The 15,623-nt window shown below is 39.7% G+C and overlaps 1 non-coding gene across 1 annotated transcript; it reads left to right on the top strand.

Annotated features, from left to right (window-relative positions):
* The first annotated feature begins 8,041 nt into the window (after window positions 1–8,041).
* Window positions 8,042–8,115, top strand: TRNAK-CUU. Its single transcript has one exon. It is a non-coding gene; the product is annotated as a tRNA-Lys (tRNA).
* Window positions 8,116–15,623: the final 7,508 nt, after the last annotated feature.

The raw sequence follows: 15,623 nt of genomic DNA, 5'->3' as shown, positions 1-15,623 counted from the left end.
AACAATCTCCTTACCCACTTTCACAAAAACATGCCTCTTCATTCATCTTCCATGTTCATTTTTTTCCCATAAGATTTATCACTATCCATTATTTTATCTATTTTACTTATTGATCTTGTCTATTATTTACCTTCCCCCATGAGAATGTAAGTTCCATGAGGGCAGAAATTTTGTCTGTTTTGTTCATAACTACATTCCCAGAACCTACAACCATTCTTGGAACAAAGTATATGCTAGAAAAAAATTGATTAAATTAATGAATGAATTAGTGTCCAGAATGTATAAGACCTCTTATAAATCAGTGAGAAAAAAAAAGAAACCTAGTAGAAAAATTGACAAAATATATGAACAAGCAATTCATATTCAAAGGAACTCAAATGGCCAATAAAGACATGAAAGGATGGGGGTGCCTGGCTGGCTCAGTCAGAAGAGCATGTGACTCTTGATTTCAGGGTCATGAGTTCAAGCCCCATGAGCCCTGTGGTGGGTGTAGAGATTAGTTAAATAAATAAGAACTTAAAAAAAAGACATGAAAGGGTGTTTCACTTCATTACTATTCAGAGAAATTGAAAACTAAAATGATGAGGTAGCATTTCACGACTATTGGTTTGGCAAAATTTAAAAATTCAGATAATACCAAGTGTTGTTGAGGATGTAGAACAGATGAAACTCTGATCCACTGCTAGAAGGAGCATAAGCTGGTAGAACTGCTGTGAAGAGAAATTTGACATTGCCTAATAAAGTTGAATATGTAATACACTTCAACCCAGAAATTCCATTTCTAGGTATAAACCCAGGCAAAACTCTAACCTTTATGCACAAGAAGACATGTAAAAGAATGCTCATTGCAGGGACGCCTGGGTGGCTCAGTCAGTTGGGCAAAGGCTCTTGGTTTCAGCTCCATCATCTCAGTGTCGGGATCCCAGGGTTGTGGGATCGAGCCCCACATCAGGCTCCACCCTCAGCGCAGAGTCTGCTTGGGATTCTCTCCCTCTGCTCCTCCCCCCCAACTAGCATGTATGTGCAATCGTGCACGTGGTCTCTCTCAAATAAATATATAAATAAATTAAAAAAAAAATGTTCATTATAGCATTACTTGTACTCTCAAAAAAAAGGGGAAGCAAAATAAATGTCCATCAGCAGGTGAATGGACAAATAAATCACAGTATTCATGAAGTTAAATACTATTTTGAAACTAAAATGAATAATTCGAGCTATGTATTAACAGAGTTAAATCTCAAAACATAATGTTGAGCAAAAAGAGCTGAACATGTGCAGTAGACTACGTACATAAAGTCTGAAAATGTTATCTGTTGCTTATGGCTACATAGATAAAATAGTAATAGTATATAAAACATGAAAGGGCGTAATCATAACCAAATTCAAGGGAGGGAGTGGATTGAGACTGGGGAGAGGCATACAGGTAATATCAATTATATGTATAATATTTATTTCTTTAAACAAAATCTAAAAGTTAGTGTTGCAAGATTCGATAGAACTGGGTGGTGGGCACATATATTGTTTATATTATTTTATGTACTTTCCTGCATTTGAAATTGTTTACAATCAATGAAAATGAAAAGCAAGGAAGTAATATGCAGGGGAAGTTTAGCAGTGTCAAATGCTGCATGGAAAAATGAGGATAGACAGACTTTTTGGATGTGTCAAGGAAGTCACTGGAGACCACTAAGTAAGTGGTTTCAGTAAGTAGTGAGGAGGGAAACAAGATGACAGGGAATTGAGAAGGGACTGTATTGTGAGGAAATGGAAACAAGACACCATGTACTGAAGAGGCTTGGAAATAAAAAGCAGTGAAATACAATTTTAATTCAATTAATTAGAAGAGTCAGAAATTCTTGACAAAACCTGAAGCCATTTTAAAGCAAAGGGGAAGGGGCCCCCGAAGAGGGAGAAATTTAAGATACTAGAAGAGGGAAACAGAAAAGTTATAAGAAAAATCCTCCAGGGGCGCCTGGGTGGCTCAGTCAGTTAAGCATCTGCCTTCGGCTTAGGTCATGATCTCGGGGGTCCTGGGATCCAGCCCTGCTTTGGGGGGGGTCCCTGCTCAGCAGGGAGCCTGTTTCTCTCTCTCCCTCCGCCCCCCCCCCCCCCCCCCCCCCCCGCTCATGCTCAATCTCTCTCTCTCTCTCAAGCAAATAAATAAAATAAAATAAAATAAAATAAATCCCCTGGTGATTGGGAAGAACAAGGATCCAAGGTACAGATGGAGGAATCAACTTTATTTATTTATTTATTTTTAAAGATTCTATTTATTTATTTGACACAGAGAGATAGCGAGAGCAGGAACACAAGCAGGGGGAGTGGGAGAGGGAGAAGCAGGCTTCCCGCTGAGCACGGAGCCGGATGGAGGGAGCCGGATGCGGGGCTCGATCTCAGGACCCTGAGATCATGACCTGAGCCGAAGGCAGACGCTTAACGACTGAGCCACCCAGGCGCCCCAGGAGTCAACTTTAGGGAAGAGGAGAGAGATTTCTTCCTCCGAATCTACATATCTTCAGCATCTAAAACAGTGCCCAGCATATAGTGGAGTACTCAAATATTTGTTGTAAAGATTAAGAGGTTGTGAAAAAATGGAAATACATTGAGGTGAGGACACTAAAAACTGTGGTCTTGCACAGGGGAGATGATGACTTTCTCCAAAAAAAGTAATAAGTGGATGTTATAATAGTAATACCAGTAATAATCCTGGTGGCTAATGTTGAATACTCATGTGACACTCTCCACATGGATTTACATACACACTTTCATTTAATCCTCACTAAATCCCTGTAAAATAGTAATATTATTGTTTCCATTTTAAAGGTGAGAAAACTGAGACTTGGAGAGGTTTAGCAACTTGCCCATTAACTAGTAAATGTCAAAATTAAGATTCAAACTCAATGTTTGTCTGACTCCAAAGTCAGAACTTTTTAACCAAACACATTATGCAGCTCATTCAGTATTAACAGTACTAACAGTGTTTATTGAGAACCCTCTGTGTGTCAGGCATTATGGTAACTGCCCTACCTGAATTATCACATTTAATTTAATGAAACTGAAGTTGAGAGAGAGGGCTTGGGAACGTGAATAAGGTGGAGAAGGAAGGAAAAGACACTGTTGGAGAATGACAGTGAGTCCAGAAAAATTAAGGGATTTTAGAGGAGTGCCTGGGTGGCTCAGTTGGTTAAGTGTCTGACTTTGGCTCAGGTCGTGATCTTGGGGTCCTGGGATGGAGCACGACGTCCAGCTACCCACTTAGCTGGGTGTCTGCTTCTCCCTCTCCCTCTGCCCTCCCCAACTCGTGTGCGCCCATGCTGGCTTTCCCTCTCTCCCTCTCTCTCTCAAATGAATAAATGTAAATAAAATCTTTTTAATAAGGTGTTTTAGAGCAACAGAGAGAGAGCCCAGTTGGAGGCAAACAACTTGAATTTCTATGGCAGTCCAAATCAACAAAGATCTGTAATTTTCTTTGGCAATGCTTGGCAGATGAAAAGCAAGAGTAGAGAAAATATACCAAGAAGGTGCACTAAGCTTGGGAATTGGTATAGCAGGCAAAGCAGAAGTCATGGAGTGAGGGAGTCTAAAGTGGTAGTTGTGATACATTGGAATAGCTGATCCTGGAGTCAAAATTAGGTAAAGATATGGATCCCCTCAGCCTAGGGCCAGGAGAGAGAAGGAAAGCAAGCTTGACCAATATAATCATTCCCTAGGTCTGATCCAGCAGCAAATTATTGTATCTTTTTAAGTATCACTTCGGGGACTGTGCTTACTTAAGTGCTTATGTAGGTGTTAAAAAATTTTTGTAGATTGGCTAAAATCATTATTTTATCTACAACCACCTTCTGACTTAGCTATAGTTGTTAATGATATCACTGTTTAACTAGTCAGCCCAATTTGAAACTTCAGGGTTTTTTTTTAATGTTTTATTTATTTATTCATGAGAGAGAGGCAGAGGCAGAGAGAGAAGCAGGCTCCCTGCCTAGCAGGGAGCCCGATGCGGAACTCGATCCCAGGACCCTGGGATCATGACCTGAGCCGAAGGCAGACGCTTAACCATCTGAGCCACCCAGGTGCCCCGAAACTTCAGGTTTATTGGTGAACCTACTCACCTTCATCTATAGTATTTAATAACTCAAGTTTTGTCAATTCTATAGTAAATTCCTTAATGTATATCTCTGATCATTCTCACCTATCATCATCAGATGGCAATTTGCCTAACTAAATAAAGGTCTTATGCCCTATACTTGTATTTACATGCAAGAAACATTCAATGCAAAGAGTTAAATGGTCATTGAACAAAATTCAAATACATGAAATTCTAGCTTCAAGAAAACATGAGTCTCACCACCTTCACCACCACCACAAACACACAACACACACACACACACACACTTAAGTCAGTGCTCAGTGCCTATTTTTTATCTATTAGACAACTGTAACTAAGAGCTTACAACTTACAGGCTTTTAGAGATAAAATAAAGTGAGATCTTAAGAAGACAGTATAAAATACTAAAAAAATGGGAAAACTCAAAAATAATTTAATTAAATGGCTACAAAATATATCAAGCTCATTAATTATTAAATTTTCTATTTATTAAAAAATCCACTGTCTTTGAAAACAATTTTTAGCTTGGATCTTCTCACTTCCCAAGAATGTCCAAGTATGTATAATGATTATGGAGAAATCACAGCCATTATAAATTAAATTAGTTATGCACAAATAATTTCAAGAGAAAAATTACAAAAGCCCTTTCAAAAATTTATAGCAAAAATATAAATATTTAATGCAGGATGTGGATGCATTTTAATATGTTTAATATGATGCTGGCTGAAGCATTCACAAGTGAGAGAGCTTAGGGCCTGCAAAGGCAGAAACAGGCCTGCTTAACATAGATGAGGCTGGGGAAGATTTTGCATGGGTGAGTCAGCAGCCAGAGGCTGAAAGGCAGGCTGAGCAGAGGTATAAATGATTCACAGATTTTTAAATCACCACTAGTTGAAAAGCCTCACTTTTCATATACACAAATCCAGCACAGCTATTGCTTTCCATACAAAGCAGCCTAAAGAAGAGCTCATTTTTATTTACATATTTCCATTTATACTTTTCATTTCTTATAGAATTTGGTATTTGCTGCTTAATTCCTACCCTAGTTGGTTTCTTCATTTCCTTTGACCTCCACCCCTATTTCATTCTCTAAGACCAGACTCTCCTTTCTGCTTCAAGAATCCCATAGCCAGGTCTGGCATTGCCCACCCAGGCCTACTTTCCTTCTCCCCTCAGAAACTGGAGATGCTAAACTGAAAGAATATGGAGTTAGCCTGGTATTTAAGGCTCCAAGGATTCTGTCCTGAACATATCTTTCCAGTTACTTACCAAGACCACTGTTTACAAACCTTATTTTCTACCCAGCATTTTCCTTAAGAATTGAACACATGCAGCAGTTAGTGACAATCAGACGGGTATGCTCATGATTCAGTTACTCCATTGATCATTCAGCTGAATACTGCTAACTTGTCATCTTGGTCTTGACCTTTATAGAGTGTTAAATTTTTTTTAATGGTCATAAGCTGTTTAATATACATCCATAAAAAAATCAAAGAGATGCTGATGTTGAAATACAGACCATAAAAATGATAAAAATTCTACAAATTCTCAAGGTGATACTCATCAGACCTATAAGCTGCATTTATCTGATCAAAATTCTTACATGGCATGTAAAGATTTCTCTAGCACATACTTCGAAAATCCTAAAAGAGAAAGTAGAGTTATGGCTAAATTCAACTGAGTGATTACCTAAGCTCCTTCTATCCTCAATCCTATGACACTTCTCGAGGCAGGCAGTGACACATGATGCTGGTGTCGCCTCCGACACAGGCATCATGAAAGAAGGGCAGAACACACTCTTGGTTTTTAGATTATTGTTTTATGTCTCAGTCCAGGGTGGAAGAGATTTAAGAAGAACTCTTTTTGGGGGCACCTGGGTGGCTCAGTTGTTAAGCATCTGCCTTCAGCTCAGGTCATGATCCCAGGGTCCTGGGATCGAGCCCCGCATCGGGCTCCCTGCTCAGCGGGAGGCCTGCTTCTCCCTCTCCCACTCCCCTTGCTTGTGTTCCCTCTCTCACTGTGTCTCTCTCTGTCAAATAAATAAATAAAGTCTTTAAAAAAAAAAAGAAGAATTCTTTTTGGGCAAGATGTGTTATGTTACTTACCCCATCCCTCTACCCTAGTAGATAAGAGCCTCAGAACTGAGAAGAAGAGGGGTGCCTGGGTGGCTCAGTTGTTGGGCATCTGCCTCCAGCTTGGGTCATGATCTCAGGGTCCTGGGATCGAGCCTCTCACTGGGCTCCCTGCTCAGCGGGAAGCCTGCTTCTCCCTCTCCCACTCCCCCTGCTTATGTTCCCTCTCTCACTGTGTCTTTCTCTGTCGAATAAATAAATAAAATCTTAAAAAAAAAAAAAAACTGAGAAGAAGAAAGCAAGTAGAAAAGGGAACTTAGAAGATGGGATCTTGGGATGCCTGGGTGGTTCAGTGGGTTAAGCATCTGCCTTCAGCTCAGGTCATGATCCCAGAGTCCCGGGATCGAGTCCCATGTTGGGCTCCTTGCTCAGCAGAGAGCCTGCCCCCCTCTCCCTCTACCCCTCCCCCTACTTGTGCTCTCTCTTTCTCTCTGACAAATAAATAAATAAATAAAACCTTAAAAAAAAAAAACAGAAGGTGGGATCTTGTGGTCATGAGGAAGGGAAGCAGCATTGGGTAGCAGTAGGGACTGTGCCATTAGAGGCCTGATAGGGAGTTGGCCCCCCTAGTGAATGGCAGTAGGAACGGATGAAAGGGTGACTATATATCCCAAGGAAGGCTGGTGCAGAATATATCAAGAGCCCAAGAAGTAGAGACCTCCCCACCACTGCTATTTCAGTCTTGCATTAACTCTAGAGTTCCAGATCAACATGAGGGACATGACGAAGGGAAGAGGTGACTCTTAAATCTGACTGAATTTAACATGAAATCACACACACACACACACAACATTGAATTGACTGAGTTCACGTGGATAAAACTAGACTGTTTTCTGCTCTCAGGAAGAACGGTGACTTAGAAAGAAGTAAGTCCAGATATAGGCAGTGTAAGCTCCAGAACCTTGTCTGTCTTGCTATGGCTGTGTACCTAGCACCTGGCACTAGCACAGTAGCTATTTGATAGGTATCTGTGGAACATATAATTATCCCTTGCAGAAAATAATGCATGATTTAGAATTTTCCTAAGGGTGTTAAGCATCAAAACAAGTTGTGAAATACTGCTTTAAATATTTGACTATTTCGTTTCTTGATCACATGCTACTACTTCCATCTTATTAATGGTGTCTTTTCCCCAACTTCCTCTGCAACCATACCTGCTGAAATCCTCTCTATTCTTCAATGCTCACCTCAAATGGTCCTTCCTCTTTGAAGCTTTTCTCCTCTCACCCCTCAGCTGGAAAAGAATGCTCCCTCTTCTGAACAACAGTGTCTCTGTGTACCTCTTATAGAACTTCTTGGAACTTCTCAAGGTCTATCTTGTATCATATTGTTACAGAATGAATAAGCACACCATGAGCTCTGATCATTCTTTTTTTTTCCTTTTTTTTTTTAAAGATTTTATTTATTTATTTGAGAGAGAGAGAATGAGAGAGAGAGCACATGAGAGGGGGGAGGGTCGGAGGGAGAAGCAGACTCCCTGCCGAGCAGGGAGCCCGATGTGGGACTCGATCCCGGGACTCCAGGATCATGACCTGAGCCGAAGGCAGTCGCTTAACCAACTGAGCCACCCAGGCGCCCGAGCTCTGATCATTCTTATCTTCACTCCCCCGCCATCTCTGCAGCACTTTACAGTTATATTTTTTAAAGTAAATATTTACAAAACATGTATTTACATTTTTCCATAGTATGCTTATTTCCCTTCTTTTAATGAACGTAAAATATATATGTATAGTTTAACAAATGATTATAAAGTGAGTGCCCATGTAACTTCTCTCCAGGTCAAGAAGTCAAACACTGTTGGGGGGCCTGGCTGGCTCAGTTGGTTAGAGCATGTGACTCTTGATCTCAGGGTCATGAGTTCGAGCCCCATGTTGGGTATAGAGATTACTTAAAAATAAAACCTTTAATAAAAAAAAGAAAAGAAAGCAAACATTGTTAGCAGTTTGGAAGACACCCCCAAACCAGATGCTTTCTCTCTGACCACCCCTTCTTCTTCCACCCAGAATTAAACCAGGGCTGGTATCAAGCCAGCATACTCTGATGAGGTATAAAAGCTTCTGTCTATTTGGATTAGTCAAGGTTTGTGTCATACCAGCTGTTAAAATTTTTGAAGATCATTCCTGTACATAACCACTCTCTTGACTTCTGTGATAATCATTTTGTTGCTTTTCTTTATAGTTTTGCCACTTACAGATGCAGCCATAAATGCCTTTGCCTGTTTTTGAACTTTCTATGAATGACATCATACAGTATTCACTTGTCTTGCTCATTTCACTCAATATTATGTCATGTATGTAGCTGTACATAACTGTCATTTTCATTGATGTGTAATATTTCATTGTATGAATACATCACCATTCATTCTCCTGTTGATGGACATTGGAATGGTTTCAAATATTTGGCTATTATAAATAAAACCTAGTATGGACAGTCTTGTATATGGCTTTTGGTGCACGTATGATTATTTTCTAGGATATGTTATCCTGGTGGAATTACTAGGTCAAAGGTGTTGCAAGTTGGGCTTTCCAGAAACAAAAGCTGAGATGGAGTATTGAGTGCAAGATGTTTATTAGGGACTAACACTTGTGGAAGAAAGGCGAAGGAAGTAGGATTGAGCAGAGGAAGAAGATAAACTGTGATACAAGTCTGACAAAGCTTGAGCTGACTTGGCGTGGAGCTTTGGAACAAGTAGTGCCCATCTGTGTGTTCTGCATCAAACCTCACTTACTCTCCTGCCTTACTCATTCACCTTGGGAAGAGCATGACCTTGGGCAAAGCAACTCTCTGCAGCTAAGGTAGACCCTCAAGGAGCTGGCAGCTGGAGGCTATCTGTTGATGCATTCCCCATACCTGTGCAGAATGTCCTTCCTTGAAGGGGAATCAGAGTGGCATCTCTGTTTCTCTATCACAACCCGTGATAGGGTACATAAGTGTTCCGTTCTAGGTCATAATACCTAACTGGCTTCCAAAGTGGTTGTACAACTTACCCTCTCAGCTGCACTATATGAAAGTTCCTATTGCTTCTCATCCTCGTCAACTCTTGTCATTGTTAATCTTTAAAACATTTTTAGCCATTCTAGTGGATGTGTACCAGTATCTCATTGTGGCTTCAGTTTGCATTTCCCCGATGACTATTGAGGTTAAACACCTCATACGTTTACTGCTTTGTTATGTCTCTTTTATCCACTTGTATTTGTTTTGTCTTCCTTAGATAATGCGCCTTTTTCAGGCAGGAATCAGTGAACACTGCCTGATGTCAATATTTGTATGCTCCTCAACCTAATAATGGTTTTCATATTTTTAAATTGTTCAAAAATCAAGAGAGGAATGATATTCCATTATATGAAATTCAAATTTCAGTGTCCGTAAATAAAGCTTTATTGGAACCCAGCTATTCTCATGTGTTTACCTATTGATTTGGCTGCTTTCATGCTACCACAACAGAGGTTATTGTGACAAAGACCTCAAGGACCCAAAAGTCTGAAATATTTACTATCTGGCCTTTTACAGAAAAAGTTTGCTGATCTCTAGTCTAGGTCACTGGTTCTAAGGTGTGGTCCCTTGGCCAGCAGCATCATTATCACCTGGGAACTTGTTAGAAAGGCAAATTTCGGGGTGCCTGGGTGGCTCAGTCGGTTAAGCATCTGCCTTTGGCTCCAGTCATGATCCCAGGTCCTGGGGTTGAGCCCCACATCGAGCCCTGCATCGAGCCCCGCATCGAGCCCCACATGGAGCCCCACAAGGAGCCCCGTGTCAGGCTCCCTGCTCAGCGGGAAGCCCGCTTCTCCCTCTCCCTCTGCTGCTCCCCCTGCTTGTGCTTTCTCTCGCTCTCTGTCAAATAAATAAATAAAATCTTTAAAAAAAGAGAAAGGCAAATTCCTAGCCATACCCCAAACCTATTCAGAAACTCTGGGAGTGGGGCAAGCCACCTGAATTTTAACAAGCCCTCCAGGTGATGCTGACGTATGTGTTAAAGTTTGAGACCATTGATCTAGGCGCTGGGCAAGGACCTAATCCATTTTCTTTGCGAGCCATCATAGTCCTTCATGTTTTGTTCTACCCATAGTGGGTAAGCTGTAAAAGAGCCTTCAAAAGTGTTCTATAAATATATTTCTATGCATGTGAAATCTGGCCAAAATAGACACCTAGGTCAAAATTAGAGGAGGAAAAGTGGGAGAAACCACAGAGGGCAACATAAAATCTGAAGGATATATGTGGAGGGTGGAGGGCACAATGAAGGCTAGGGAGCCAGCCCCAGTGCCCTCTTCCTTCCACCTCATTTCATGCAGCCTTTTAACAAAGATGAATCAGATATGGTCCCTGTCTCAAGGAGGTCATGTTCTATGTAGGGAAGTGTCCTGATCCTCTTCTCCTTCTTTTACTGCTTCTCTCCAAAACTTACTTTTCAGGAAGTGTAATTGCACCAAATTGCTGACCCTAATAAATGATAATGAACAGAAAAAATTAACTTGGCAGACAACAGTTTTGCTTTATTCTCACTTTAGTTCAGGAATGACTTCCAGACGGACCTTCTCATGTCCTGGCTTTTCCCTTGGTTTAGTCTGCATCACCTTCCTTTTTTTCTTCTTGTTAACGACCATCCATTGAATGCATATTACATGCTAAGACAATGTTAAATGTTTTACATATACTTTTACATTAAATCCTCATAAAGCCACTCTGAGTTAGGTTGTTTTAAAATTGTTATTTTAATTCCAGTTAGTTCTGAGTTACATATTATATCCATTTTAGAGATGCAAATCTGAGGCTCAGAGAAGTTAAATAATTTGGTAGCATTTGAACTCCAAGTCTTTCTTTTTTTAATTTATTTTTATTTTATTTTATTTATTTATTTGAGACAGAGAGAATGAGAGAGAGCGTGCACATGAGAGGGGGGAGGGTCAGAGGGAGAAGCAGGCTCCCCGCCGAGCAGGGAGCCCGATGCGGGACTCGATCCTGGGACTCCAGGATCATGACCTGAGCCGAAGGCAGTCGCTTAACCAACTGAGCCACCCAGGCGCCCGAACTCCAAGTCTTTCTGACTCTAGAGCCCAAGTTGGTAATAATTATGCTATTCTGCCTCTAATAATATTCACCATGTGCTTTTAGCAAACCCAATTCAGATTACTTAGCATGTGTTACACGTTTTAGGGCACACTTTGGTGTATAGAATTCCAGGGTGGAAAGTGTTTGAAAAATTGGCTATATCTTTTTTCAGAGCTAGGATTTGTGTGATAATTTTTAAAAGTAGAAAAAACCTTTTACATACAACTTAAAATGATAATGTCAAAAACAGCTCCTTAACCAGGTAACATTATTGTAAATAGCCCAGTAATTTATATTCCTTCTCTTATTTTACACATTAAATAACTGCACTGCACTGTCTCTTTAGTGTGAAACTGTTCTTTCCCTTTTTTGCCTCATCCTGTCTACTAGTTCCTACTCCATCTGTTAGGGATTATTTCAACCTGTGTACTTTTGAGCAATATTTTTCAATTAATCTTTTAAAATGTTACTTATTCATTATATAAGTATAAACACCTTCATCAAGGAAAATTAGAAATAATAAAGGGACAAAAATAAGAAAAAAAGTCACCCATAATCCCACCACCTTGCTACAACTACTGTTAACATTTGGAGTAGAACCTTTAAGACCTTTTCCTTTGTGGAACTCTATTTGTGTAAACAGTTTCTTTCTTCCTTTCTTTCTTGCTTTTCAAAAATGGGATCATTCTATTTTGTTGCTTGCCTTTTTTCACTCAACAATATATTAGGGGCCTCTGTGATCATGACTGCAAAGGAACAGGGAGCAAGGTCACAAATTGGCTCTTACACAATTGGCCTAGAAGAGAGACATCTATTCTACTCCTATCCTATTTGGCAGAATTTGTCATATTGACTTGCCTTGATGAAAACGACCTAGGAAATGAGGGGAGACACATGATTATATAATGTGGAGCTATAAAAAGTCTGAGAAAGACTACTAATCTAATATGGAGTGATCTCCACTATATGTGGAGAACCTGACATAGCCAGGTTTTGGTGTAAAATGGGAAATACAACCAAAAAGAATACTGAAGTGGCTACTTGTTGGGAGCAGGAAAAAGATAAGGCAGTGTTGTAGTAGAGATTCTATGAGTATATATTTAAACATAATTTCGACTGTTGAGACTCAAATACTTAATTTTTTTCAAATACTTTATATACACATAATGAAACAAATAAAATGAAAAACTTGAAAAATGGAAAACAAAAGATCTATTAGCAGCATATTTCCATGCCAACAGATACGTACTTCCATAATCATCCATAATGATTGTATAGTATTCCATTTATGGATGTTTTGTACAACATTTTGCGAACACTTCCTCTTGCACATTTACGTTGTTTCAGTTAGGTTTTCCCTGACCCTGCACTGTGTCCTGAGTCCCATTACTCTTCTGAGAATTTACTTTGGGTACAAGCCATGCAAGAATCCCAAGTTATTCTCTAACCTCCACCTTACAGCAACTTTTCTGTGGAACTAAAGCAATTATCTGGCTGTGCATACTACCAGAGCCTGAAGAGTGACAGTGTCTCCTCATAAATCCAGAGGGAACACTACGGAGACAGATGGCAGAAATATTTTTAGTAATTTTCTCAATATGATTTCTATTGTCAAGCAGGAAGCCCCGTGAAGAACAGAGAACTTAATAAAGGTGAAGTGGAAAGATGAAGTTTGGAGCCAGCCGGTCTGGGATTTGAATCTGGCTTTTGTCACTAGCTGTGAGACCTTAGATGAGCTATGTAGCCTCAGTCTCCATTTTCTGATCTGTAAAATAGGGATCATAACATTTATTTCATAAAATTACCAGGAGGATTAGCAATATCATATGTCAGGAACCTAGCACAGTGCTAGATGCAATAGTGGGTGCTCAAAAAATGGTTGATGCATACTAGCCATTACGATTACCTTTTCCTTAATATACAGAGCACCAAGGAAATACCACATTTTCAAAAATGCCACTATCATACATGTCTTCAAGAAGAATGGTGAGAAAGTTTACTGCTGTGAACAGAATTGTTACTATAGTTGTAAGCAAGATACTGTGACCAGAATCCTTTGTACCAGCTTCTGAAGAACATTGATAAGTGGGATCACAATGTAGTTTTAAGTCATACTGTGGTTTCAGTGATAAATTCCAGATACAGGATAAGAAAATGAACACCAAGTCTTTGACCTTGCCTTCATGAACTTTATAAAAGTACTTAATACCACCACTGCACACGCATTCTAGCAGCTACTGAATTTGGCTATACAAAATGACTATGGAATAACTTCTGCAATAGTCACAATCTGCCAAAATGGATGTATTGTTCAGTAGACTAAGATTGGTCGAGGTTCTCAGATATGGCTCCAAGGTCCTCTATAAAATTTTGCTTTATTCTCCTACCTTACTGGAGTATAGCAATTAAAGACCATTTCAAATGAAAAGACAAAATAGGAGGAAGTAGTAGCAGATAGAGCAAGGTGTTGAGTAGGTTCAGAAATGAGGTGACTCTTGTTGAACAAAGTCTACAGATCATGAATTTTAGGCAGATTTGCAAATAAGGATAGCACATGCTCTGTAAATAGCAGCTGTTGCCACAAGCCAAAGGGCAATATTTACATGAATCCTGAAGCAAGGTCTATGGACCAAGCATTGACCTTTCCAGCCAAACTCATTACTTGGTAGCACTTTCATCCACGTCATCCTGAAAAAGTAAGGATCACATTATACATACATGGAAAATTGCCAACATACAAATATGTTCTGTCCCCCATATTAATTTCTAAATTATTTTTTTGGAACTTGGAATACATTTCCACAGAAAAGGTATTATAAAGGGATGTGAGTTTCCCAGATGTCCTCACAAAATGCATTTAGCCCACAATGTAACCCAAATACCCTACACTGGCAATGAGAAATACAATGTAACAAAGAATCTTCACTAGCAGGAACACAGAGTACAAAACAAGTATTTACTGACCCCCTTTTCCTTTGAAGCCCCAGGCAAGGAAAGGGGAATTCTATCCTCTTATAGCTATAGTTTGGTGAAAAAGAAATCTTCCATTCTGCTTGTCTAGGAGGATCCTTCTCAAGTCAGGTGGATGCATGCATTGCAGCATCCTTTGCTTTCAGTCCTTCCTGAACGGAATTCCCCACCAAACGACTTTTAATGACTGAGGAGACAGAACAGGTGGTGGGGAAGGGGTAGGACGTCTAACTGGAAGTCTCAAGCTTTTATTTGGAGACAGTTCAAACTCTGTAGCTCATTCCTTAATACGTCTGCACGTTTAATAGAAAAAATAGTGTTTCAAGTGATCAGTTAAGTGACTTAATTCCGTCTCACGTTTTGACTAAGGTTGACGCTCCAGAAATATGAACCATTGTTATACTGAGACTCCCTATACCCATTGCATAGTACACAGGTGTACTTCAGGATGGGAAACAAGGGCAAATGATAAGAACATAATGAAAGTAAAATCAGAGCAAAGCTAGCACCACCAGTCTCAGTGGCACACTCCTTCAGTCACCAGTGTCTTGCTCTTTTCCTCTTAAACACTTCTCTGTGTTTCTGTGTAAAACCAGTCCCTGGACAGGATCTCACACTCCTTCACACTAAGGTGTAAATGACCAATAGTAGCTAAAATGTCACAAGGGTTTTGCATACTAAGGAGTGGCAGCTTTAAAACAAAAAGGATTTAGGCTACTATCTCCAGGAAAAAGAGATTTGGGGGGCAATTGTGTGCCTTCCTTCCATTCACAGAAATCATAGTTGATTTTAGTTGGTAATTTAGGAAGGTGTGTTGAGGGAAAGTAATCATTTCTTTACTCTTTGAAAAGCATTTGCTTCACTTTGGAAATTGCAGATTTTGTGATTGTTGTTTGGTCTACTGTTTTTGGCATGTTTTGCTGTCTTTCCTCCCTAATGACTGAATTTAAAAACTAAGATGTAAATCTTCCCATAATTGATCAAAATAAATAGTGAGAAATAAAAACAATAATATTTAATAATTGACATTGCATACTGTCCCACCCTTTACAAAATGCTTTTATATCCATAATCATGCATATTATTGGTATTTAATTACTACTTAATAACAGGGGTACAAAAAGAACACGCACCAAAAAACTCACAGTAATTCAATCCAATTACAAATATTGGGTACCTACCATGATTTGCCCCAGGTTCTGTGAGTCCCTTGACCTTGTCTCCCTGCAGGAGTTTTAAAATTCAGTGGTGAAGGCAAAAGGCAAAAGAAGGGCCCCTGCACATCGGCCATCTGAGAAGTATCAGAGTTGCAAATAGAGCAATATACATAAAACCCTAGAGTCATGCTTTGCCTTGTAAGAGAATGTTTG

Source organism: Mirounga leonina, unplaced genomic scaffold, assembly GCF_011800145.1.
Source record: "Mirounga leonina isolate KUSES-001 unplaced genomic scaffold, KU_Mleo_1.0 Mir_101664, whole genome shotgun sequence".
NCBI lineage: Eukaryota > Metazoa > Chordata > Mammalia > Carnivora > Phocidae > Mirounga > Mirounga leonina.
The sequence above is the reverse complement of the archived record's forward strand: the minus strand, read 5'-3'. Positions and strand labels throughout refer to the sequence as shown.